The sequence below is a fragment of the Petaurus breviceps genome, unplaced genomic scaffold (genome assembly GCF_028583685.1).
Source record: "Petaurus breviceps papuanus isolate PSGF00001 unplaced genomic scaffold, PetGlider_PUasm1.0 37, whole genome shotgun sequence".
Lineage (NCBI taxonomy): Eukaryota > Metazoa > Chordata > Mammalia > Diprotodontia > Petauridae > Petaurus > Petaurus breviceps.
Genome location: NW_027186296.1, coordinates 60,324,896 through 60,349,499, shown reverse-complemented (window position 1 = coordinate 60,349,499; position 24,604 = coordinate 60,324,896). Strand labels below are relative to the sequence as shown.

The 24,604-nt window shown below is 36.5% G+C and overlaps 1 long non-coding RNA gene across 2 annotated transcripts; it reads right to left on the bottom strand.

Moving 5' to 3' along the window:
- Positions 1-1,575: 1,575 nt before the first annotated feature.
- Positions 1,576-21,856, bottom strand: LOC138169242 (uncharacterized). 2 transcript variants are annotated; one of them, XR_011170305.1, is made up of 4 exons: positions 21,414-21,551; positions 9,025-9,774; positions 5,262-5,314; positions 1,576-4,478 (listed from the first exon to the last, which is right to left on the bottom strand). It is a non-coding gene; the product is annotated as an uncharacterized lncRNA (long non-coding RNA). The 2 variants fall into 2 exon arrangements; XR_011170304.1 differs by lacking the exons at positions 1,576-4,478; positions 5,262-5,314 and having other exon boundaries at positions 9,574-9,774; positions 21,414-21,856.
- Between the last annotated feature and the right edge of the window lie 2,748 nt (positions 21,857-24,604).

Here is a 24,604-nt window from a genome sequence, read left to right as displayed (position 1 = left end):
TGTATGTATGTATGTAAATGCATGTATGCATGTATGTATGTAAAGTCCTTTGACCACCCTAATTATAAATGTTAGTTGTCACAACTATTATGATTTTAAAATAGAAGTTAGGGGACTCCTTATTAGGAAAGTTACCTCCTATTTCAGGGGTGTACTTTTAAATGTTTAACAACTGACTCTCCTGAAAAAAATATATTTATACTATGTATATATGATCATATATGCATATACACAATACCCTTTTAAGTTTAATCTGTATTATTACCATTTTCTCCATCACTTTCTTAAGTGTAGACAATCAACAAAACACTAAAACAAGCCTTGATTGTAGTATTTGCAAATTTCTGAAATGTAAATGCTCCCACTGAAAATTTGAAAGGACATCCTCATGGGTCTATTTCCACTTCAACTTTCTGTAAGTTACTGCATTCTTTAGGTCTTTCTCTTAGTCCTTACAAATGCTCCATGAAGGCCACAGGGCATGTCTACTTCTCCATTTGCTAATTGCTACCCTTCCCCTCAAGCCCTATGCTTAACCATTGGGACAAAACTTCTGATTCTCTGCTAGATGTCTACTATTAATAAACTTCAGGAATCTTTATGATACACTGGAATTTCAGGCATTTGCACTTTGGATCTGTTGACATATCCAAGCAAACCTGTTCTACCTAGACTAACCAAGATGAGCCAACTTCCCATGATTCCCTAGAATAGTTCTAGATCTCTGTTAAGAGGTATTTTAAGCATTATAGTTTGCATTTCAGTTGCCCAGAAACATATCTCCCATTTATAACACTGTTGCCATGGAAATAACTCTCCCCCTGCAAAGGTATTTCACCTACAGTTATAATTTTCCAAAACCAATTACTGAGGTTTGACAAGGTTGGTCTATATGGAATTGCTAAATTAATTTGTATTTGCTTATATGTTGCTCTCAATGTTCTCATATACTTTCCAAGTATGTATTTTGTGTCTTCTTTTTTAGATTGTTCCTTGAGGGGAAAGGTCATATATTCTGCTTCTTTTAAATCTCACAATTGCTAGAATTAAGTTATTTATGATGAATCCTAAATGGGTTAACTTTTAAAATTTTGTATTGAAATATTTTGTTTTAACATCACCGTTTCCCAGCACATCTCTTTCCTCCAAGAGAGTCACACATTATAAAAATGAAAAAAAAAAGACTTCAGCAAAACTAACCAACACACAGAAAAAATTCACATCCTATTCAGTGTTCCAAACCTGTAGCACCGCCTTCTGCCTTACCTCTGCAAAGAAATGGGGGAGATGGCTTCTCATATCTCTTCTTTAGGAACATACTTAGTCATTATTATTACACAGCTTTAAGATGTACTTTTTTGTTGTTATTCTTGCCATTTGAATTATCATAGTTATAGAAGATACAGTTTTCTTGATTTTGCTTGTTTCACCTAGTATCAGTTCATTTAAGTCTTTCCATGCTTATCTGTATTCATTATATTCATAGCATAACAATATTCTATTACATTAATATACCACAACTTGTTTTGCTATTTTTATGGGTTGACTTTTAATGTCATTTACCTCTTTATTCAGAAGAAGAGAACCACATTTTTATGCAAATGATACAATCTCCTTGGCATCCCTTTTTCCTTGAAAGAGCATTTTTATATCCCCAGCAATTCTAAATAATTGTTGTCCAATCAATGCACTTGATTGTATTCACTATTTTAAATTTAATTTTATTTGGTTATCAAGCATTCAGTTTTTTTCTCTCTCCTGCCTTCTTCACCAGGAAGGAAGGAAGGAATCCTGTATTATATAAACATAGTTAAGTAAATATATATTCCCACATTGGTTATTTATTTAGCTACACCAACATAAAGAGTGATAATGAATAATGTTTCCGGGGTGGCCAGGTAGCACAGCGAGTAAGAGCACTGGCCCCAGTGTCGGGATGACCTGGGGAATCAAATCCGGGCTCAGATACTTAGCACCACACCCAGAAATAACTGGCCGTGTAACCTTGAACAAGTTACTTAACCCCAATTGCTTTAAAAAAAAAAAGAATAATGTTTCCTACTTCATGACAGAGAGATGATAGATTAATATGTGGAGAAAGAAACAAAAACCAGGAAGAGTTAGAGTTTGGGGATTTTAATATAGACTTGCCTCTCTCCATTCCTCACTCAAGATCCACAAAATCACATCACAGATATGATCTCATCATATAATGAAAGCCCTTTTTAAAAGCCCTGTTCTTGTTTGTAGACCAAACTCATATATATGAAGATAGTCCATTACATGAAGCATTGAACATAAACTCTGACTGAGTATTATTCTATTTATTGCACCTAAACAGCATACATAAGTTTGGGCAGATTTCTTGGAAGAGTCAATGGTAGACATGGAATAGTATGGAATCCAAGCAATTGAAGATGACTATCACCCAGAGGGAAATGCAGAGGCACCCTGTAGGTCTGAATAGGCTTCAACACATTACAAAAGAAAACAGGAATAAAAGGTATCATCAAAGTAATACATGAGTGAACAATAAGGTAATTGCTTCACTTAGTGAGAGTAAGGAATAACCTATGGAAAGCATTACCATGGTAGCCTTGAAATACCAAGAAAAAGTAAGAAACTCCCTCGCTGCTCTCCCCCATGTTGGGTGAACTCCTTTTGATGACTTTTTGGGAGTACATAGAAAAAAGTTGCACAAGAAGGACAGGAATATATTGGTTCTGATCCACATAATTGAAGGAAATAGTCACACCATAGATCTATTCGAGTTTTCAGTATTTCTTAAGGATTCCATGAGGAATTGATAAGTCTAACATTTTAATTCCCTTATAATACAGTAAATGCATCTGTTATATATCTTTTTCATCAATTGTTGAGCTTCTTCCCTCCATGGCCACAGGAGAGATTTGCAAAGTATGCTTGGTTCATAGATAATTATCATTTATCCCAGCTTTCCTTTTAATTTGTACACAGTGCATTTCCCGAGAAGATCTTTAAAAGGAATTGGGCCAAAAGAGTTTTGTGGGAAAGAAAGGGAATTACAGTGGTTGGGGGAAAGATAAATTGTAATGTCAGCTTGATTACAGTGGTGGTTACTACTCAGTAGAAACTTTCACATCAAGAGAGATATTCCACAGGATATCCATTTATAGACTGTCTAGCAAAGCACCACCTGTTTGCAGCTAACCAAGTGCAGCTTAGGAACAGAGGGAGACAGAAGGGGCATATGTGGCCTGCTTAGGTATATACATCTGTTCACTTTGAAAGCATGCTAAATTTAGGCAACCATCCAAGGCTTCCCAAGTTCAGGACAGATGTTAATTTGATATTCAAGCAGGTGTGTTCTAAGAGTTATATCTTGAAAATGCCTGTTGCTATATATACATGTGTGTGTGTGAGAGAGTGAGAGAAAGAGAGAGAGAGAGACAGAGAGACAGAGAGAGAGAGACAGAGAGAGAGAGAGAGACAGAGAGAGAGAGACAGAGAGAGAGAGAGAGAGAGAGAGAGAGAGAGAGAGAGAGAGAGAGAGAGAGAGAGAGAGAGAGAGAGTATATGTTTAGGGTTTCTCCATAAATAATTGGTAACTGACTGATTGTTGGCTGACTGTTGAAAAGTCTATCTTTTATTGATTGTATCTCAGGAACAGTCTTTAGGGTATTCAGTTATTGTTCTACATAACTCTTAGGCATAAAAAGACTTTAAAATGAAAATAAAAGTCTGCTTCATGGCTTGCTAGGTCTCCTAAATTCAAATTAAATCTGTTTTCCTAATCACCAAATCTGATGGTTTCTTTCTTCATTCCTCATTCTTCTTGGTTTATCTGCTACATTTTGTACTATTGACCATCCTCTCCTTCTGGATACTTTCTTTTCTCTGGATTTTTGTGGCAGTAGTCTATCTTCATTTTCCTCCTACCTATCTTCTCACTTCACCTGTCTCCTTTGATGGTTCATCATTTTGACCATGCCTCATAAATATGGATATTCTCCAAAGCTCTGCTCTAATCCCTATGTACTTCTATTTCTACACTCTAAGTAACTCCATCAATTATCATTGACTTAACTATCTCTGTTCCATGATTCCCAGATAGATATATCCAGCCTCAGTTTTTTTTCCTGAGCTTCAGTCCGACATAACTAATTATCTCATGGATATTTACAACTGAATATCTTAGAGACATCTCAAACTGAACATATCCAAAACAGAATGAATTACTTAACCACAAAAACTATCCCTCTTCCAAATTTCCCTTCTGTCAAAAAGACTAACATTCTTCCACACTCTCGGGTTTGTAATTCCTCCTCCTCCTCCTCCTCATCTTCCTTTTCCTCCTCTTTCTCCTCCTCCTCTTATTAGGGATTGATTCATTTATTGTATGTGTTTCCACAGTGGCTGGCACAGTACTTGGTACATGGTAGGTCCTTGATGAATACTTGATTGATTGATTACTCAGTGTTAAGGTGCTGTCTTGGACCCTTTGGATACAAAGACAAAAATAAACACATGTTCTTCAAGACCTTTTAGTCTACTGAAAAAATTCGACATGGCATGAAGAAGTAAACTAAAGTATATACAAGTAAAGTTATATTTTATTATTTGTCTTACATATGACTGAAAGGGGGCTTAGGTTAGAGTCAGAACTCATTCAATCAAAATGGAATCATCTATGTTTAACTTGTACTATGAGATTTGCCTTCTACCTAAACAACAAGGTGTTTAAATACCATTCTTTATTATAGTTTCAGAATCATGCACATCATGTTCTTTGTATTGAAAAATAATTTCTCAAATATTCATAATATCTCCTGAAAAGAAGTAGAAAATGTATCCAATTAACAACTTGACCAATATGATATGTCATATTTGATAACCTCTTGTGGACTTCATTATTAACAAATGCATGCTTCTACTGAGTGGAACCACCAAAAGCTAATCATCATTCTAATTCATTCAAATGAGCTATCTGGCTTAATGAATAATTTTACTATGTGTTCTCACTGAATCCTTCATTCAAGGACTAACACATATTTCAAGATACCCAGACTCTACCAGATTCTTAATTTACTGAACAAGAAAAATTGAACAAGGATGGAAGTTAGTACAAAAAAAGGATTTTGTAGAGTTCCCATATGAGCAACTATTTTGCAGTTGTTTTTTACATACTTCTTCCATTCAAGAGATTCTGAAAATCCAATAAACTCAATTCAATTCAATAATTCAACATACATTAAAATTGTATTGATATTTTAAAAAATCACCTTTGTTTCCAAATATATTCCTTCATAAATCTTCTCCATCCAAAGACTCATGCCTTATGGGAGAGAAAAAACATAATGGGAGAGGAAAGGCAATTATGATAGTATATACAGTGTTACTCATACATAGTCCCCACTTTTGCAAAGAAAGGGAAGTTTCATTGTCATACCCCTTCTTTAGGATCAACCTTAATGATCATAATCACATAATGTTTATCAACCAGACGTTATTGAGTATCTATTATTTGCAAGATATTCTGCTTGGTTCTGGAGCTACAAGTACAAAATGTAAACATAATTCCTTCCCTAAGGAGATGTGCACTGTAGGGCATGGGAGTAAGAGTGTGAGTGTGAGATACATCAGTTGTTGTTTGTTGTTACTTGTTATTATTGTCATATAGACAGTGAATGCAGTGTATTTCTAGAAAGGAGAGAGAACTAGTAATTGGATATGTTCAGTTTGAGATGTCTCTAAGATATTCAGTTCTAAATACCAAGTCTTATCAGACTTGGGCCCTAAGTTGGGCCTTTAAAGAAGCTAAGGATTCTCAGAGCTGGAGGAAAAGAGGGAAACTCAGTGCAGAGATAAAGAGGCTCTTCTCCTTTTGGCTTCAGAAGTCACAGAGTCCTCATCGTAAACCTATAAGTTAATTTTTAGTTGCCTTGAAGCCTAGTCAATGCTGCCATTACTATACACACATATGTACATATATATACATACATGTATGTGTGTATGTATGTGTGCACATATATATATGAGAGAGATTCCACTTTTTCCTGCCTACCCTAGAAACTTGCACTTTCTTCTTACCCAGATCCATATTCTGCAATCTTAAACACACACACTTATGTGCTCTCTCTTTCCTCTCTATATATGTATGTATGTGTGCATATATATATAGTCCTGTGTATCTCCTACTTTTCAGAAGCAAACTCCCAAGAAAATTCTATATTTGTTGCCTCCACTTCCTATCAAGTCCCAACAAATTATTAACCCTAAATGTAACCTGGCTTCCCACTCCATCATTCCCTGGAATACCCTCTCTAAATGTTCCTAAAAATCCCAATGACTATTTCTAATAGCTTTTTCTTGCCCACTGCAAATTTTGATTCAACTGACCACCCTTCTTTTAAACTCTCATTGCTTGTTTTTTGAAATGCTGTTGTCTCTTGGACCTCTTCCCATCTACTTAACAACTCCTTCTCAATCTCCTTTGCTGGGTTATAATCCAGGTTATAATCCTCCCCTGTAACTCTTTGTACCTCCAAATATTCTATGCTAACTTTTCTGGCTTCCTTCAGGCCTCATCTAAGATCCTACGTACTTCAAGAAGTCTTTCCTAATTCTCTTTAATGTCAGTAGTTTCCCTCTGAGCTTTCCTTGAAATTATCCTGTATTCATTTCATCTGTACATTTGCATTTTCATGTTGTTTTCCCAATTAGATATGAACTCCTTGAGAGTAGGGACTGTTTTTTTTTTTATTTTCTTGGACTTTCAAGTCTGGAGCACAGTGCCTAGACAAAGCAAGTATTTAATGTTTATTGACTTCTTGACTTGACTAAGCTCTTTTCTCTCCATGATAAAGGTGATTTCAGCAGTTTTCATGTGTTTAATTATTGTCTACACATCCATTCCTCATCCTTTCCTAAACTCCATAAGACTCCTTACTGGACATCTTAAATACAACATATCTCAAATGGAACTAGTATTTCCCTTCATTCCCTTCTTGGCCCTGCTTCTGACTTTCTGGGCTTCAAAACTATGCATCTACTACTGTATCATCCCAAAACTTCCCTCAGCATCTGGAGTCCCCTTGTCCTGGAACCATCTACCACTCTGCCTATAATATCCCTCCATGCTCCTGCTCATACCTCACACCCCTTCTCCCATTGGAGAGTTTCCACACAAGGGCTCTACTTCATTGAGGACTCAGGCCATCCTGTCTTCATTCCCCTCCCAGACATGTTCCTAACTTTTTGGATTACAGAATCATGGTCCTCTGCACTGGGTAACTTCATCTTCTGCCTGACCCATTTCAATTCCTTTTTATGTGTTGGTTTTCCCCACTAAAATGTAAGTAACTTGAGAACAGGGACTGTCTTTCATATTGCCTGTATTTGTATCCCAAGAACTTAGTATAATACCTGGCACATAGTAATGGCTTAATAAACATTTAATGCCCCTCTTCACTCTTCCAAAGAGGCCAGCCTTTATACATTCCCTATCTGTGTTGGAAATATCTATCATTCAAGTCACCTAGTTTTAATTCTTTATTTTTCCTTCTCCTTCAGCTCCCACACCTGATGACATTTTATCAATGCCACCTTTACAATAACTCACACCCATCCCCTTTATTCCACTTACATGACCACCCCTCTAGTTCTCATCCTTCTCCTCTATCACTTGAACTATCAAAACATCCTCCTAATTTCACTCAAATTTTATTCTTTCTCCTCTCCAATTCACCCTCCTCATAACTATCAGAGGAATCTTTCTAAAATATAAGTCTGACCATTTAACTCTCTTGAAAAACATTCTTCAGTGACTTCATTTTACTACTGGAATAAAATGTAAGCTCTCCTGCTATGCATTTAAAGTACTTCAAAATCTTTTTTTCAGCCTGTCTTTCCAGACTTATTTCATGTTACTCTCCTTCATGCACGCTCTATTCTGGCTGAACTAGCTTTATTGCTGTTCCCCAAATTCAAAATTCCATCTTGTCCCTTGTTGTCTTTGTGTAGACTGAACCTCCATATTTAGAATGCAGTGTTCCTTACTTCTACTGAGACTCCCGAGATTTATTTGAGGCTAGCTCATATATTTTTCTTGATTATGCTAGTTGTTAGTGTTCTCTCCATAACATGATCTTATGTTTAGCTATTTGTGTGTTTGCAGCACCCCCAGAAATATGCAACTTGCTTAAAGGCATGTACTATTTTTAATTTCTGTCTTTGTAACTCAGAACTTAGTGTAGTAGTATGACACGCAAGAAAATTCTTGTTTAAGTGAACTGAATGAAGAAGCAGACAGTGGTCAGTAGAGTAATTGCTACATGAATGGCTAGGTAGAGTAGGGGATAGAGTGCCAAACATGGAGTCTGCAAGACTCATCTTCCTGAGTTCAAATCTGACAACTGATATTTATTGACTGGGTGATCCTTGGCAAGTAATTTAACCTCACTTGCCTCAGTTTCCTCATCTGTAAAATGAGCTGGAGAAGGAAATAGAAGACCACCCTAGTATCTTTGTCAAGAAAATCCCAAACGGGGTCACAGAGAGTCAGACTTGACTAAAGTGCCTAAATGACAACAACATATACACTGCAAAGAAATCTGGGAGAAATAATTCCGAAAACAGATATTTGGTGATTGGGATGTCATTGTGCAACTCTTAGATATAGCTTCACATGATTGGTAGAAAAAGTCAAATTACCCAGGATTAAGTAACAAATGAGTGATGAGTAAATGGCAGTAATGGGTATAAATAAAAAAAGATAAATAAAAGAAAGAAAATAGAATAATGAAGACATGGGTCAAATTAAAGCTTTGTAAGATATTGAGATCAGTATATGTTGGTGTCTTTTGTTCTCAAGGAAGACTAAAATGATATCACTATGTTGGGGTTAAAGTACAGTATGTCCGACTGTAGCTGATCAGACCAATGAAAGTTAAGAAGTCTATACCATAGTTTGGGTATGAATAATCCATTTGAAAATTTGATTGGAGATATCTCTAATTTAGCACATCTCACATTACTTTGAATTACCATAAATCTGCTTCACTAATAGAGCACAGCACAGCATCATACAATCAATCCCAAATTCTTCAGAGAGACCTTGACAGTGTCCTTGTATCACTTCTTCTGACCTCCATGTGAACACTTGTCTTGTGAGAGTTCTCTGTACTATAGTATAACACTAATTGTGAAAGCACAGCTGAGGGCTGCTGCTGACAATAATTTTAAGGGTCTAATAGCATAGTTTAATGAGTTCTCTATTCAGAACTAAATACTGTTCAATAAAGTAAAACATAACATTCATAGCAACATCCTTAAGTAAAACATATATGTGTGTATATGTACATATGTGTATGCATGTATGCATGCATGCATTTATGTATGTATAACACTCAGTATGGCACATAGCATATATCATTGCATTCAGTAGCATTCCCAAAAATACTTGTTTGGACAATCAGGTGGTCCCAGGCTAGGATCTTCCCTAGCACAACACATCCTTAAAGGGTAGCAGAAAATATCACACCATCCACCCCTAGGTCACTGTAAGAACAATCTTCTTAATCAATACAAAGTGTCCAAGTAAAGTTATCTTTTATTTTAACTTGAGGATGACTTTCAAGTCATCAAGCCATGATTCTTCCTCTGTGGGATGACCACTCCCAACTCTCGTAGTAGCTCTCTGTTCCTGCTCCAGGTCTCAGCTCATGAGAACTGCTCCCTCCAAGTTCTCCCTGCTTCTGACAGCAGGCTCCAGGGGCTCCTGCCCACATCTTCTGCCTTTGGGAAAATGAAGCTTAATAAGGCAACAAAATACTAAGACACATCAATAGCACCATTATCTCAATTCACCTCCAAAATCCAGAGGCTCAGTAATAACGCTCAGTTCACTTTGACAGAAATGAAAAGGGACTCAAGTTAAGCTTCTTTTTCATGGGCGAGTCTCTGCCCCACAATTCTATTTGCTTTCAAAGTTCAGAGACTCCTTTAGCAAGTCTCTGCCATTAGAGGTATCCTCCCATCTCTCAGAGGTCTCCTTTCCATTCTCAGAGGCTCCTTTCTACTCTTAGAGGTCTCCTCTCTGCACCCACTCTAGCTGCTTCTCTCTCTGAGCACTGTGTCACATTCTCAATGCTGGTTCCCTTAATGTCTGCTTTCTCAATACCAGCTTTCTTTATATACAGTTCTACTCAGCATCTGATTGACTAGAGCCCACATGTGCGTATCTGATTGGTTAAAGCCCACTTGCACATTGACTCAGCACAGAGCCATGTAAGACAGTCTGGGAAACTGAATAATACACACAGAAAAACAGCAAAAAAAAACCCCACTTTGCTTGCTGTTACACATTGTCTTTGGGGCAACGTACTTTTGGTATTCAAAAAATATGGCCAACCTGTGGGGGGTGCACTCTCTTTAGTAGAGTTTGAATACTTGACAATCTAGCTCAAGAAAGGGTCTCAGTATCTGGTACCTTATCTTTCCAGGGGATCTTCAGAATCTTCCTAAGACAATTGAAATGGGAATGATTCAACTGGAGGGTAAAGACCCAAATGGATAGTGGCAGAGAATAAGAGGAATGAAGTCTAGAATCTATCCATTACATCAACCTTTCTTTTCAATGTTAGCTTTCTGTTCAGCTAAAGCCTTGTAAACTTTAAAGCAATATGCAAAATACCATGTAAACCTTAAAGTACTATATAAATGTGAGTTGTTTTTCTTTTTCCCTCATCTAAGGCTTATTTTTATACTTATAGAAATGAGTAAAAAATAAAATCAAAGAACACATTTAATGTGGAGTATTTTTTACTCCTTTTACATAAAAGAAGTAGGTAAGAAATAACTGAGAATAACAATTGTAATGAATAACACTATTCATCATATCAGGCATTGTGGAAATTACTCTATTAACAGTGAAAACTACTGAACCAGAAATAATTTCCATGGTCACAATATAATGACCCAAAAGATGTACTCAAGTAGAGTGTTAATGGGATGAATTAAATATCTTTTGTAGTTGCCTCTATATAACACCTTACCATTTTATCAGGTGTAATGGATTGACAAGAAATTGATTGACACTGCATGGGACAATCAGGTTAGTGGTTAGAACAATCACTTTGATAATTTTCAAAATATCATTAGACTTACCTGCTTAATTATCTGATTGCCCAGTTGCCAGCTTCTGAATTGGTGACTCCTTTATGATACAAGAAATTATTCTCCTATTTTCCATCTAAAAGAAGTTATGAATATGTATTTCTTGTCATGTGACACTTTTTCTCCACAGTAACTGACCAAAGTTTTTGTTCTAGCTGTGTTAGTTTCTAATGTTTTCCTTTTTTAACTCTAATTTTCCTGTTCTCAATCGCCATCCAATTTATCTGTTTTTATCAACTCCTCATTCTGTACAACTTTGGCTTTGTTTGGTTTCTACTCCTGCTTGGTCCATTGAATTTGGGGATCCTTTCATCCTATCTTGAATTTCATGCCAGCACACCTACTAACCTTGAGCAAGTACTATTGGTCTAACCTGACCCCAGGTATGAATTTACCTTGGCCATTAGGTTCTCATTTGGGTTTTATAAGACTAATTCTTGAAAACTGATTGTTTTGATAGCCTTTAAGTAAAGTGCTTAATTTAACCATGCTTCTAGATATAGCCTTACCCAAAATTCTCAATAAAATATGTGAAAATATTAATACAAAAATTCTAAAAGTTCTGTCAAATACTAAGCACATTACTGTATTCCTATATGTTCAGAAGTGGTAATCCTCCATCTATAGGATAATTATGTATACTCCACCTAATCCAAAATTGACTTCAGTCTAGTCTATTCTTCTTCTTACTATTGGTGTATCCTCTATTAGAGAGATTCTCAAAAGGCTATTCTAATTAAATATTTACCAACTGAGACTTGAAAACAACCTAGCAGTCTCTTAAGCATTCAAATAAGGAGGGGAAAGTATCCCAAAGGAGAGACATATTGGAAAGCTATAACATAATGAATTCCCAGTGACTCATTTAATGCCCCCTTTATTAGACTTGCAAAGCTTAGGTGAGGATCTGATCTGTAATGTGTTTCACATTTTTATCTTTTAAAATTTCACTAACTAGTAAATCCTTAAGCCACTTCTACATGCTTCATTGAATTTATATTTAGGAAAACTGTAGAAGAGAGATTTGGAGAATTGCCCAAGAAGATACAGAAGATGACAAAATCCCTGATTCAAGGATTTGTATTCAGGAATTATTTATTTTAATTCATAATTTTTATTCTATTTTAAAATATTTCCCAGAGTATGGACTGTTATGATAGACATGACCAGTACAAACCACTGAATAAAAAAAAATGTGTTATGTAGAACTGTAGGAATTAGCTTTAAGATAGATGGGAGTATAATGGGAAGAAAAAAGATCACTGGGGTAAAGTTAACAGGGTTTCACAGTGCAGTGAAGTATAAATACCTCAGCACCACCATGAAAATCAGCAATAATCAAAATATCTAGTAAATATGTGATACTTACAGAAATTATCTAAGTCAGGATCCCCCATTTTACAGATATGAAAACCGAGAAGCAGAGAAAGGCTCTGGGAAATTGGCACCTGACTTTGATTGGAAAAGTTTGTTTCATGTCTAAATGAAACTAGAGGTAAAAGTGGTCATATAAGACAAAATTATACATTTTTATTTCAAAAAGATGCTTAAAAAATTTTAAATGAACAGAAACAAAATCAATGGAGCTATACCTTAAAAAAGCAGCTAATTAAAAAAAGAATCTTTGTAAGGTTTATCTCTAATAAAAGCATAATATTAAAGAATTATAGGAAATTAACACAAATATATAAGGACAATAGACATTTCCCAATAGGTGAGTGGTCAAAAATACGTAAAGCAACTTTGAAATTTTCTTTTTAATAATTTTTTACAACATATCTATTTTGAATACTTCTTTCTCCTGTCCTATACCTTTAAATTATCACTGTAATTAAAAAGAGAAAAGAAAGAGAAAAAAAAGAAAGAAAGCATTTCAGAAATACTAGCCAACACATTTGCTAAGTTTAGGAGTATATGCAATGTTCCATACCCATAGTCCCCCAACTCTTCAGTCAAGAGGGAGGTGTAATTTCTAATCAGTAACAAGCGATTTTTTTTAAGAATGCAAACTATCCACAACCAAATGAAAGAATAATATAAGTTATCAATAATAAGAGAATGGCAAATTTAGAGGACTCTGGGCTTCTACTTCACAACCATCTTATTCACAAAGTTGACAAAATGGTAAAAAAATCAGCACAATATTGGTTTTATGAATGAGTTATTTATGCTTTAGTAACAATGTCAGTAGTTCTGGAAGCTCAATTGGTCCAATCATTCTGGAAAATAATTTAGATTTATCCCCAAATTTTGACAAACTGCATGTATATTTAAACTTAATTCCAGCACTATGTGCGTGTATATAAGTGTGTTGTTCATGTGTACATATATGTATGTGTGCATGTATGCATATGTGTGTGCATATATGTACAAACAAAATAAATAAATGCATACACGTGCCCAAAGAGTTCAAAGACGGAGGAAAAGTTCACAATGTAATGCATGTATACAAGTTTGTGTCGTGTATACGTACATATGTTATGTGCATGCGTACATATATGTATGAATGTGTGTACATGGATCTTTCAGTCCATCAATTCAGGAGTGATTGTCAATGATGCAGATCTCAACCTATCCATTCCTGCCCGTTCTATATAACTCTCATTCATTGTCTCCTAAATTCACCACAAGGCATCCACCCTATGTGCTAGAGGTCTTTCTCATTTTCTTCCAACATCAAGTGGAGCACTCTGGTTATTTATCTGTCATCCCTTGCTTTCACCTTATAACTAGCCCATTTTCTCTTTTTTCCCATATTATATCCTTTATTTAATCAGAGCTCCTCATTGGTGATATGTTGCAGCACATTCCATATGTATAAAAACACTTTGTAGTAGCAAAGCACTCAAAACAAAATGATTCCCCATCAATTAGGGAATGGCTGAATAAACTATGGGAAACACACAAATCACAAATTACCTCATTTTAAGTCATGATTATGAAGAATTTACAGCAATTTTGGAAGACTTGTAATGAATGGATGAAGAATAAAATAATCAGAACCATAGGAAAAATTACAAAATGCCACTATATGTTACAGGGAAAAAATATGGAAAGACTTAGAAACTCTAAAGAATCTCATGAGTAATAATAGTTTCATAAAACCATTGATAATTTGTGCCTCAACAGAAGAATGAGCAACTATCAGTGCAGAATAGATGTAAAAGTTTTCAGATGTGTCCAATGTTTTGTTTGACTATATATATTTTTTTCAATATAAGGAAAGGTTATATTGAAATGGAGAGGAGAAGAAGTCAGTGGGAAGTCATAGTGAATAAAAAAAAAAGAAAAGCAGTCAATATTTTTTAAGTGAAATTCTGCTTCATCTTTCCATTCTACTAGCATCCCAGGGTGAGGAACCTGCAGCCTCAAGGCCAAATATGGCCCTCTAGGTCCTTAAGTTCATCCCTTTGACTGAATTAAAACCTCTTTGTTCTATATTTTACTATTGGTTCTGTGTTTTTCTGCTCTGTGAAGAACAGAACAAGGAAGTATGGATTCAGTCAAAGGGCCACACTGGAGGACCAGAGCATCATGTGTGGCCTTCAGGCCACAAGTTTCACTCTCCTATAAAGGTAACTGTTGTGTTATTTTCCTTTTGGTAGTAAAAAATTCAGATTAGACCCCTTCTTCAATATTTTGTGTGTCTGTCTACATAAGTGTCCTAGGTATGGGTCAGAGGAGAGAACTTGACTTCTAGTGATGGATTCCTAATAAAACTGCCCCCAGCCCCAATATTCTAATTTCATTATAGGCCTAGGCCACCTAAACAGCAGACCCACTGTACCTACCTAACCCCCCTGCCAATATCCTAACTTCCTCTTATATGCCTCACTGCTCACTGGAGCAACAGGTGTGTCCATGAACTCTTCGTTCCCACAGAAACAATCCATGTGATGGGAATCTAGCTACTTCCTCTACCTGGTTACTGCCTCCAGACCCATTCCCACAGAAACAGGTGTGTTCTTGTATTATATCAAAATCACATCATCCATCTTGACCAGACAGGACCACAATAGCCAGCCAGTTGGAGGGCAGAATGACCAGAATGTTTTACCACTGAACCATAGATGGGACCCCACCTCCATTACCTAATCCTTAACAAACCCCTCCTCCATTACCTAATCCCTTAACAAATGCCTGCTGCCTTTTAAATATTAATAATATTCCTCTAGTCCTCTATTCTATGTAAATTTCTATTATGTAATTGAATCTTTACCCTATAAAAATCCAACTTTCTTTCTCTAAAGTTGCTGGTTCCTCTTGGAATTTAGCCCACTTCATGAGAGGCCTCAATCTCAATAAATTCCTATACTTGGATTAGAGGTGGTATGACTCTAAATTCTTTTTTAAAAAATTTTACATTTATTTATTTTTAGTTTTCAACATTCCACATTCATTTCCACAAGTTACAATTTTTTCTCCCCCCATCTTTCCCCTACCCCCACCCCAAAATAGTAAGCCTACTGAATACCCCTTTCTCCAATCTGTTCTCTTATATCCTAAGCCCTTCCCCTGCTAACTTTCTAGTAGGGCAGGATGAGTTTCTATACCTCAGTACCTATATATCTTGTTCCCCAGTTGCATGTAAAAAAGCAATTTTTAAACTTTTGTTTTTAAAACTTTGAGTTCCAGAATTTTTTTCCCCTTCTTCCTTCCTCATCCATCCCCCCTGGGAAGATAAGCAATTCAATATAGATTGTACATGTGTATTTACCCAAATCATTTCCATAGTAGTTATATTGTGGAAAACTAACTGTATTTCCCTCCATCCTATCCTGCCCCTCAGTTATTCTGTTTTCTCCTTTGACCCTGTCCCTTTTCAAAAATGTTTGCTTCTAACTACCCTCTCCCCCAATCTGCCCTCCCTTCTATCCTCCCTCCTCTTATCCCCTACCCCCTCCCCATTTTCCTGTAGACTAAGATACCAAATTGAGTGTGTATGTTATTCCCTCCTTAGGCCAAATTCAATGAGAATCAGGTTGTCCCATTCCCTTTTACCTTCCTGCTCTTCCCTTCCATTGTAACAGTTTTCTCTTGCCTCTTTTATATGAGATAATCTATCTCATAGAATCTATGGCTCCCTTTCTTCTTCTCCTAATAAATTGCTCTCTCACCCCTTATTTTTTTAGATAACATCTCTTTATGTTCAACTCATCCTGTGCCCTCTGTCTATGCATGTATACATGAACATACAAATGTCCACACACATATATATTGTATACACCCTCCTATACATACATATATATGTATATACATGTATACATATATATATATATATATTCCCTTCAGCTATCCTCATACTAAGAAAAGTCTTCTAAGTTACAATCATCATTTTTCCATGTAGGAATGTAAATAGTTCAACTTTAATAAGTTCCTTATGATTTTTTTTTCTTATTCACCTTCTCATGCTTTTCTTGCTTGTTGTATTTGAAAGTCAAATTTTCTGTTCAGCTCAGGATTTTTCATCAAGAATGCTTGAAAGTCCTCTATTTCATTGAATGACCATAATTTTCCCTGTAGCTGTGATGGACCCTTTCTGCCAGCCTGCCGGGCTTCCTTCAGTAGGAGATTTATTTCTCTCTGTCACTTTGTGGGTTCTGTAGCTCTAAAGTTTGTTTAGAGTCATTTTTTTACATGTATTGGAAGTGATTGGAGCAGGAGCTTATGCCAAGTTTGTGCTTCTACTCCATACTCTGCATCTTGGCTCTGCCCCATAACTCTGAATTCTTTGAGATAGTTCCACCACAACACATCATGAAACCCTAATAGTTTTTAGGTGCGCAGAGCCCCCACCTCACCAGCTTTTTGGCATTCCTGGATTTAAACTGCAACACTAGCAATATTATTTTTAAAAGAAAAGTACCATTGCCCACTTACTAGAAGAAGTCCAATACCCGATAGCTGCTATTCTGTCTTTTAAAGTTGGCAACTCCTTTAAAGATTCAAGTTTTAAGATAAAACTTAGCAATTCTTTTTAAGAAGGAAAAAGTTTTTTTTTGAGAAAAGGTAGTGGTAGAAAAGAATACTAACAATGCCATATATTACTTTAAACTTTACATGGTGTGTTATATATATTATGTCATTTGCTCCTTGATATTATCTTATTTTACAGATGAAGACATTGAAACCTAGAAGTTAATTGACTTGCCTAGTAGAGTCACATAACTAAGTATTATCTTGGGCAGGATTCAAATATAGATTTGACATGATCTTGGGCTGATATTAAAGATGAAGAGCTTTCAGGATCTGAGAGGTTATAGTCTTTCCAAAGTCTTCCTTGGTTTATATCACATCTTGAGTATTATGTTCAGTTGTGGGTACCATGATTTAAGGGCATTGACAAACTAGATGATGTCCAGAGGACAGCAACTAGCAGAGGGAAGGCCCTTGAATCCATGTTATGTGAGGGTCACATGAAGGAAGTGGGGCATGATAGTTGTGTTCAAGGGTTGGAAGGATTGTCATGTAGAAGTGGAATTATGTTTGTCTCTCTGGATGTGAAGGGTAGAACCAGAAGCAATGGGGAGAAGTAGCAAAAGGATGAATTTAGGTTTGATATCAGAAAATTTTTCTTAATTATTTAAGCTTTTCAAATTTGGAATAGGCTACTTCAGAAGGCAGTAGGTTCCCCATCTTCAGAAATTGTTGAGGAGAGGCAGTCGGACATATCAGGTATAGCACCGTGGCTACTGGAAGGTGTGGTGGAAGACCTGATCTCAAATTTACCTCTAATGCTTGCTAATTTGTGAGCTCAGAGTGGTCCCCAGACCAGTCCACTTTGGTTTCCTCATATGTATTTATAATCATTTAGTATCATTTAAACCTCAATAAGGGCCAGAGCCTAAACTAATCAACCAGAAGAAACCTCTCAGACTAACAGATATTCCCTTCTTTGTTCTCTGAGTTAACCCAGAATGCCCCTTCCTGTGTCAACATTACAAAGCTGACCAGAGCATTCTTCTGTTAGTGACTACCAAGGACAAGGCACCTTGACCAAATGCTGCTTTGTATAATGGGACTTTTCCTTGTCTTAATATTTTGTGGACTTATACTTATGTCATGCTAATAGTAGATTAAACACAAATATCCTGGGTTGTAATTTCTTTTTTTTTTTTTTTGAGTGCAATTGGGATTAAGTAACTTGCCCAAGGATACACAGCTAGTTTTGTGTGTGTGTGTGTGTGTGTGTGTGTGTGTGTGTGTGTGTGTGTGTTAAATGTCTGAGGCCAGAACTGAACTCCGGTCCTCCTGACTCCAGGCCAGCACTCTACTCACTACGCCACCTAGCTTCCCCCAGTGGGTTGTAATTTCAATGGACACTTTGTCAACTCTCTTATCTTATAGTATTTGCAACCTATTCAAGTAAGAAAATTCATTCCTCATACTGTGGTTAAATATATATGGAGATCATAAATTTGAATGACATAGAGATCCTGAGTTGGAATTGTTCTAAAATGTATTTGAGTCTTCTCATTCCTTTTATCAGTCAGTCAGAATTCACATTCTGGGTAAATGTTCACTAGCTTCAGTTAGCTTTAAGGGAATAAACAACATAAATATATATCACCTAGCTTGTTTGCCTCTTTTAACCAAACTTTCAGGTCTACAGTATAAAGGAATAGTAATAGCACCTACATCCCAGGGTGGTCATGGGGGTAAAATGATAAAATATTTGTAAAGTGATTTGCAAACCTTCAAGAGCTATAGGAATGCTGCTATAGGTATGGCTTGGACTAGATGGCTTGCTGAGGTCCCTTCTGATTCTAAAATTCCATGACTGATTTGGATTCAACTTGATTCATCCTAGAATCATCTTGATTCTAGTTGTAGCACTTTATCAGCTACATCATGTTGCTTCTTAATGGTCATGAGGTATGGTGGAAAGTGGTTTGAATTTTGAGTGAGAGGACCTACATTCATATCCTGACTCCGTTACTTACTATACAGTAGCATCAATCAGAGGAAGAGAAGGCAGGAGAGGATGCATGGCCAGTGGAAGCAGGGAGGGAAAAGTTCTTCTGAGAGTTCTTTCCCTCCTTCCTAACATACCTAAAAAGTCATCCACTCCTTGCAGAACTTTCAGGATTTCTCAATTGGTTCCATTCATTCCAACCACTCTCATAGCCGCAACAGCATCTCTATAGACACAGCTGGTTCTGTTAATGTATATGATTTGGTCCTTTCATCTAATATATCACCTATTCTATCAATTAATAAACCAAAAAGCATTTATAAAATACCTATATTCCAAGTACTATTGTAGGTATTAGGGGTATAAATAAAACCAATGAAATGATCTCTACTATCAAGGAGCTTACATTCACTCACAGGGAGATGAATATATGTATATATACATATATACACATGTGTGTATATGTATACACATGCATATATAACATATATAGTATATGTTGTGTGTACATACACATAGCTATACAAATACATGTGTGCACATACACATTTGTATTCAACTGTACATGTATATATAGAGAGAGTAAATACAAGGAGCAAAATACAATGGAGTGTGAGAGGGAGGGAACACATAGTTGGAGGGATGAGGGAGGGCTTCCCATAGAAAGCAGGTTCTTGAACTGTATCTTTTAGAAAGTGAGGCATGAAGGTACACTCCAGGCATGGAGGATATCTAGTACAAAACCATTATATTTGTCAAATTAAATTCCACTCAACTCAACAAATATTTCTGGTATTTATGGTCCAGTTCTAATGGATAAAGTGCAGCTTAATTTCCTCCCAAACTCCCTAAAGTGCTTATAACATGTTTTGCACACAGTGGGCATTCAATAAATGTCTAAGTGCTCTTCATAAGAGGGTTAAAGACAGCCACAAATTACATTAACATGCACAATAGGTGAACGGAATAAATATTTATTTTGAAGAATAGCAAATATTAAGATATTTTACGAAGAAATGAGCTAGCTAAAATTGATGGTATTGCTATCTGTTTTCAAAATGTCATTTGTTATATTTACATTAAAATGTACTTTAGAGAAAAATTTTCTCTCTGAGGGTTCTGGTGAAAATCTTCGGATGAGGGCACATCCAGATGACATTCATGGAGGCAAAATATAATGTTATGTGCAAGGTTTAAAATTTCCTTGCTAAATGATCATTTTATCAAACTTTATGAGAGAGAAAAGTTTTAAAAGCAGCTAATAGACCAACAAACTCTTTCCTCTAAATTGTTTCCATTCTATACCTTTTTTGCCCACGACTTTGCTGTTTGATAGTCGGAAACACTTATCTACAGTAAATTCTCCCACCCCAAATACCAGTTATCTGAATCATCCAAAATTGTTGAGAGCAGCTAAGGGTAGATTTTGGAAGAGGGAGGAAAGATTACTATTAAATAGGAGGGTTTCTTTCTTGAGGGGCAGCTCTAAATAGAAAGCTTGTGAACCAGGAAAATTTCTATAGTCACCCTGCAAAGTACTATCCCACCAAACGTTTTCCTCCATCAGAGCCTGTATTCTTGGGTTTCCTGATACAAACATTGCAAGACCCCTGCTGAACTCCTGAGAAAAGCAGCTCCTGGCTACTCATGCTGGCAGCATTTCAGCTGTAACAGCTGCATTGGAGTTCTGGATAATTTCATATGTTTCAATGTAGATAATCATGAGTGCTCTCTGCCTCAACCCACCCCTCATCCTCAACTTCCTAGAATGCTTTCTTTCTTCATCTACACCTGTGCAAACTCTACAAATTCTAACAATAATAGCTGACATTTATATAATCCTTTATGGTTTATGAGGCACTTTACAAGCATTCTCTCTTTAACAGATCTTTAGCAGGGGGTTTATGAGCAATCTCTTCTTTTCTATAATCCTAGATTCAATGTGCTCTCCCTGACTCAGTCTCCATCCCAAGGGAAATTAGATTCAATGCTTGTCAGCAAATCCCATAGAATTCATATCAGAATGAAGAATTAAAACAATATACTTAGAATAAAACAGCAAGAACAAAAGATAGGGATCTAGGCCTGGAATCTGAAAGACCTGAGTTCAAATTTGCATACAGATACTCACTAGATGCCTAGTCCTAGGCAATGCATACTGAACCTTTGTCTTATTTTCCTAATCTCCAAAATGAGAATGATAGTACACACCTCCCATGGTTATTGTAAGGATTTTCTAAAGTGTTTTACAAGTCTTAAAACACCATATAAATGCTAGTTATTACTAAGGTTATACTCTTAGTAAACCCTTCCCAGACCGATGATCCCAAGCAAAGGAACTCACCTGAATGGATAAGGACCCAGAGATGGAAGGTTGTGACTCTGGCCTAGTTCCATACTGGCTTCACATCTGAGTTCAATCTAGGGAAGCTGGAATTATTATGACAAAAGCCTGTCCACCAATCCTGGCACATCACATCCTCCATCTGGAAAGTGCTGCTCTGTATGGGAAGGGTCCCTTCTCAAATGGGGACAGAATTGACTGACTTTCCTGCTCCTCTAGCACATATCAAAATGCAGTTTCTTCATATGAACCATTTCTTTCTCAGTTCAACTCATTCCCCAGAAGGAAACAGATGATCATGATGCAGTGTCTCTTCAGTGCACTTATCATTTTCTGGAGATATTTTGTAGACTGGCAAATTACTGGCAAATTTAATGATTTGATGTACAGCAATTTACTATCGGGCCCCTGTCTTTTTCTTTGAACACCAAGACTTCTTGTTAAGACCATAAATCCTTACTGGAGTTTTGGAAGATAAAGCCAAATATTACATCATTTATCATTTCTCTATGAATTCTTTGGAATTGAAGCTATTTCTCAGTAACAAACTTTCTTCAATCAATCATTTAGACAAGAGATATGCTGGGTGTGAATCTTTGTGTCTTCATCTTCTATTACTTCATAGACAAGAGATATGCTGGGTGTGAATCTTTGTGTCTTCATCTTCTATTACTTCATAGACTAAAGATATGCTGGGTGTGAATCTTTGTGTCTTCTTCATCTTCTATTACTTCAAACACACTTGCTTTGATGTAAATATCATCATTTATGGAGTGAAATCAATGTAATTAATCTTGCTAATATTATATGCATGTATTGGTAATACCATGAGTTTATTCCCACTGAGCCTTCAGCTTGGGCCTCAAGGTCTTCAGCATATTGCAATTAAGATACTTAGACTGTGGTTCTCCTGTGGGTAAGTTGTATTTCTGGTCTTCTTGAGTTTTAGAAAAATTAATACCTCTTTGACTATTCTGCTCTTAAAGGCTTTATGCTAGTTGGAGTATGCTGGCAGAGAAGTCATATGAAGATATTTAATTCTATTATGATACCTTAACATAAGTAGGAGTTCCTGGTAGAAAATACCAGGTTAATACAAGGTAAAATGGTCATCATTTTTTTTTTTGCTTTTTAGAGGGAGAAGACAAAGGCAATTGGGGTTAAGTGATTTGCCCAAGGTCACATGGCTAGTAAGTGTTGAGTGTCTGAGGCCAGATTTGAACTCAGGTCCTTCTGACTCTAGGGCCAGTGCTCTATTCACTGTGCCACCTAGCTGCCCCGGTCATGATTTATTGATGTGGTACTGTAAGACTCCCTCAATACCTCAAAGAATATTCAGGTCAAGTACAAACTCTGCTAGTTGACAACTCATGTGATTATCATCTAAAGACCAGTGGAGAGAAATTCAGAGTTTCACGACCAGAAGGTTGGCCAGTAGGTGATAATTTTTTTCAGCCATGGCAACTAATGATGATTAACTATAAGACATCAAGAAGTTGTAATTTTTGTCACTGGAGAAGTATGCTCATGTTGATACACAGATCCTTAAGTATGGAACTATCAGTGTTAGAGGCAAGATAGTATAATGAGACTCGGAATCCAGAGATAGGGATTCAAATCTTGGCTCAGACATTTACTACCTATGTCTCCTTGGAAGAGTCACGACTTTTCTGAGTCTTCATTTTGGCATCTGAAGAAAAAAGTAAAACAGAGAATTAAGATGGGCTTTATAGTCCATATGTATCACCTGTCCTGTGGGGTTGTTGAGAAAATGCTTTCAAAAGTAACCAGTCAATCAGCTTGCATTAAATAGGAACTATATGCCAGGCACTACCCTAGTTGCTGAGGATACAAGAAGAAAAAATACTTTCCCCCCTTTTGTTTTTAGATCTGTGACTTCATCAGTACAAGAAAATTCAGAGCAGCAAGCAGAGGAATGATTTTATGTACCAAAGATTTGCAATTCAGCTATAACTTGAAGTCTTAACTAGTTATCTAGAGCACTGATCTGCCCAAGGTTACACAGTCAGCAGTATGGGTCAGAAACAGTATTGGAACACAGATCTTCTGTCTTCACAGTCTACTCTCCATCCACTAGACAACACAGTCCAGGAATTGTTATTGTGGATAAGAAATGGTGACCTATTAAATCATGTATTCCCTTTGAATATTACCATTTAATATCACTTCCTAATAAGTAGATTAAAAGCAATTCAGAACATTCTATAAATACAGGAGTTTCTTCATGGTAGTTTCTGACATTGGATCCAGGAGGGGATTGTAGTTCAATTCCCCGACGTGGCCTTTTTCTCATGCTGAAGATACTTCTTTCATTTCTTCAGAGGGAAATCCATTGAAGAAAATAATCTTACAGAGAGACACAATCCTAAGAACAAGCACTTTTTCTTTATTCTTTCCTTATTGGACTCCTTCTTTAACCTTTATTTCTTTTTCTTGAGGTTTTGTTAACTTGGTATGTTTTCTGTCAGTGTAATAAGTAGCATAACACAGTGTGACCTTTCAAGCTGCCTCTCCACCAACTAATACCAGCTGGTTTGCTATAGCTCTGTATACCCATTCCATGTGTGCACTTAGGCCCCCAGATACACCCCCTGCCAGGACCCAAATATGCTGGAGTCACATTCATTGCATCAGACAGTAACCATCTGGAATCCCCTCCTGAATCCAACATCAGAATATCAGATAGCAATTTAGTCAGGTATTTGACAAGTTGAGATGGCATTGCCACTTGAGGTGAACTGTCATGGCATACCATCTGTCCCACCCATTTCTATATTGACTTGTGAATGCCATTTGGAAAATTAGGTTACTTGCTCCATTATCTATTCAATCTAGTATATCACAGAATCATAGAACTTTTGAGCTAAAAAGGGACCTCAGGGATCACTTGACTCAATCTGTCAAACTTCTGTTTCTTGAGGTGGATAATTATGTACAGAGGTGACTAGGGATGAAATCTTGACTTACACAGAAGGAAACTTCCTACTCGTATTCTGTAGAGGTCAGTGGAAATCCATTTAGTGGTAGGGTAGAGGTGCTGACTGTGATTTGTTTGATTGTTTTGCTTTCTTATATAGCTGTTTTTTTTTCCAAATGTCCAAATCTTTGGGAATTTTCTGTTTGTAATTCTACAATATACCATCACAAAATGGTAAGAGGTTCGATGGTCA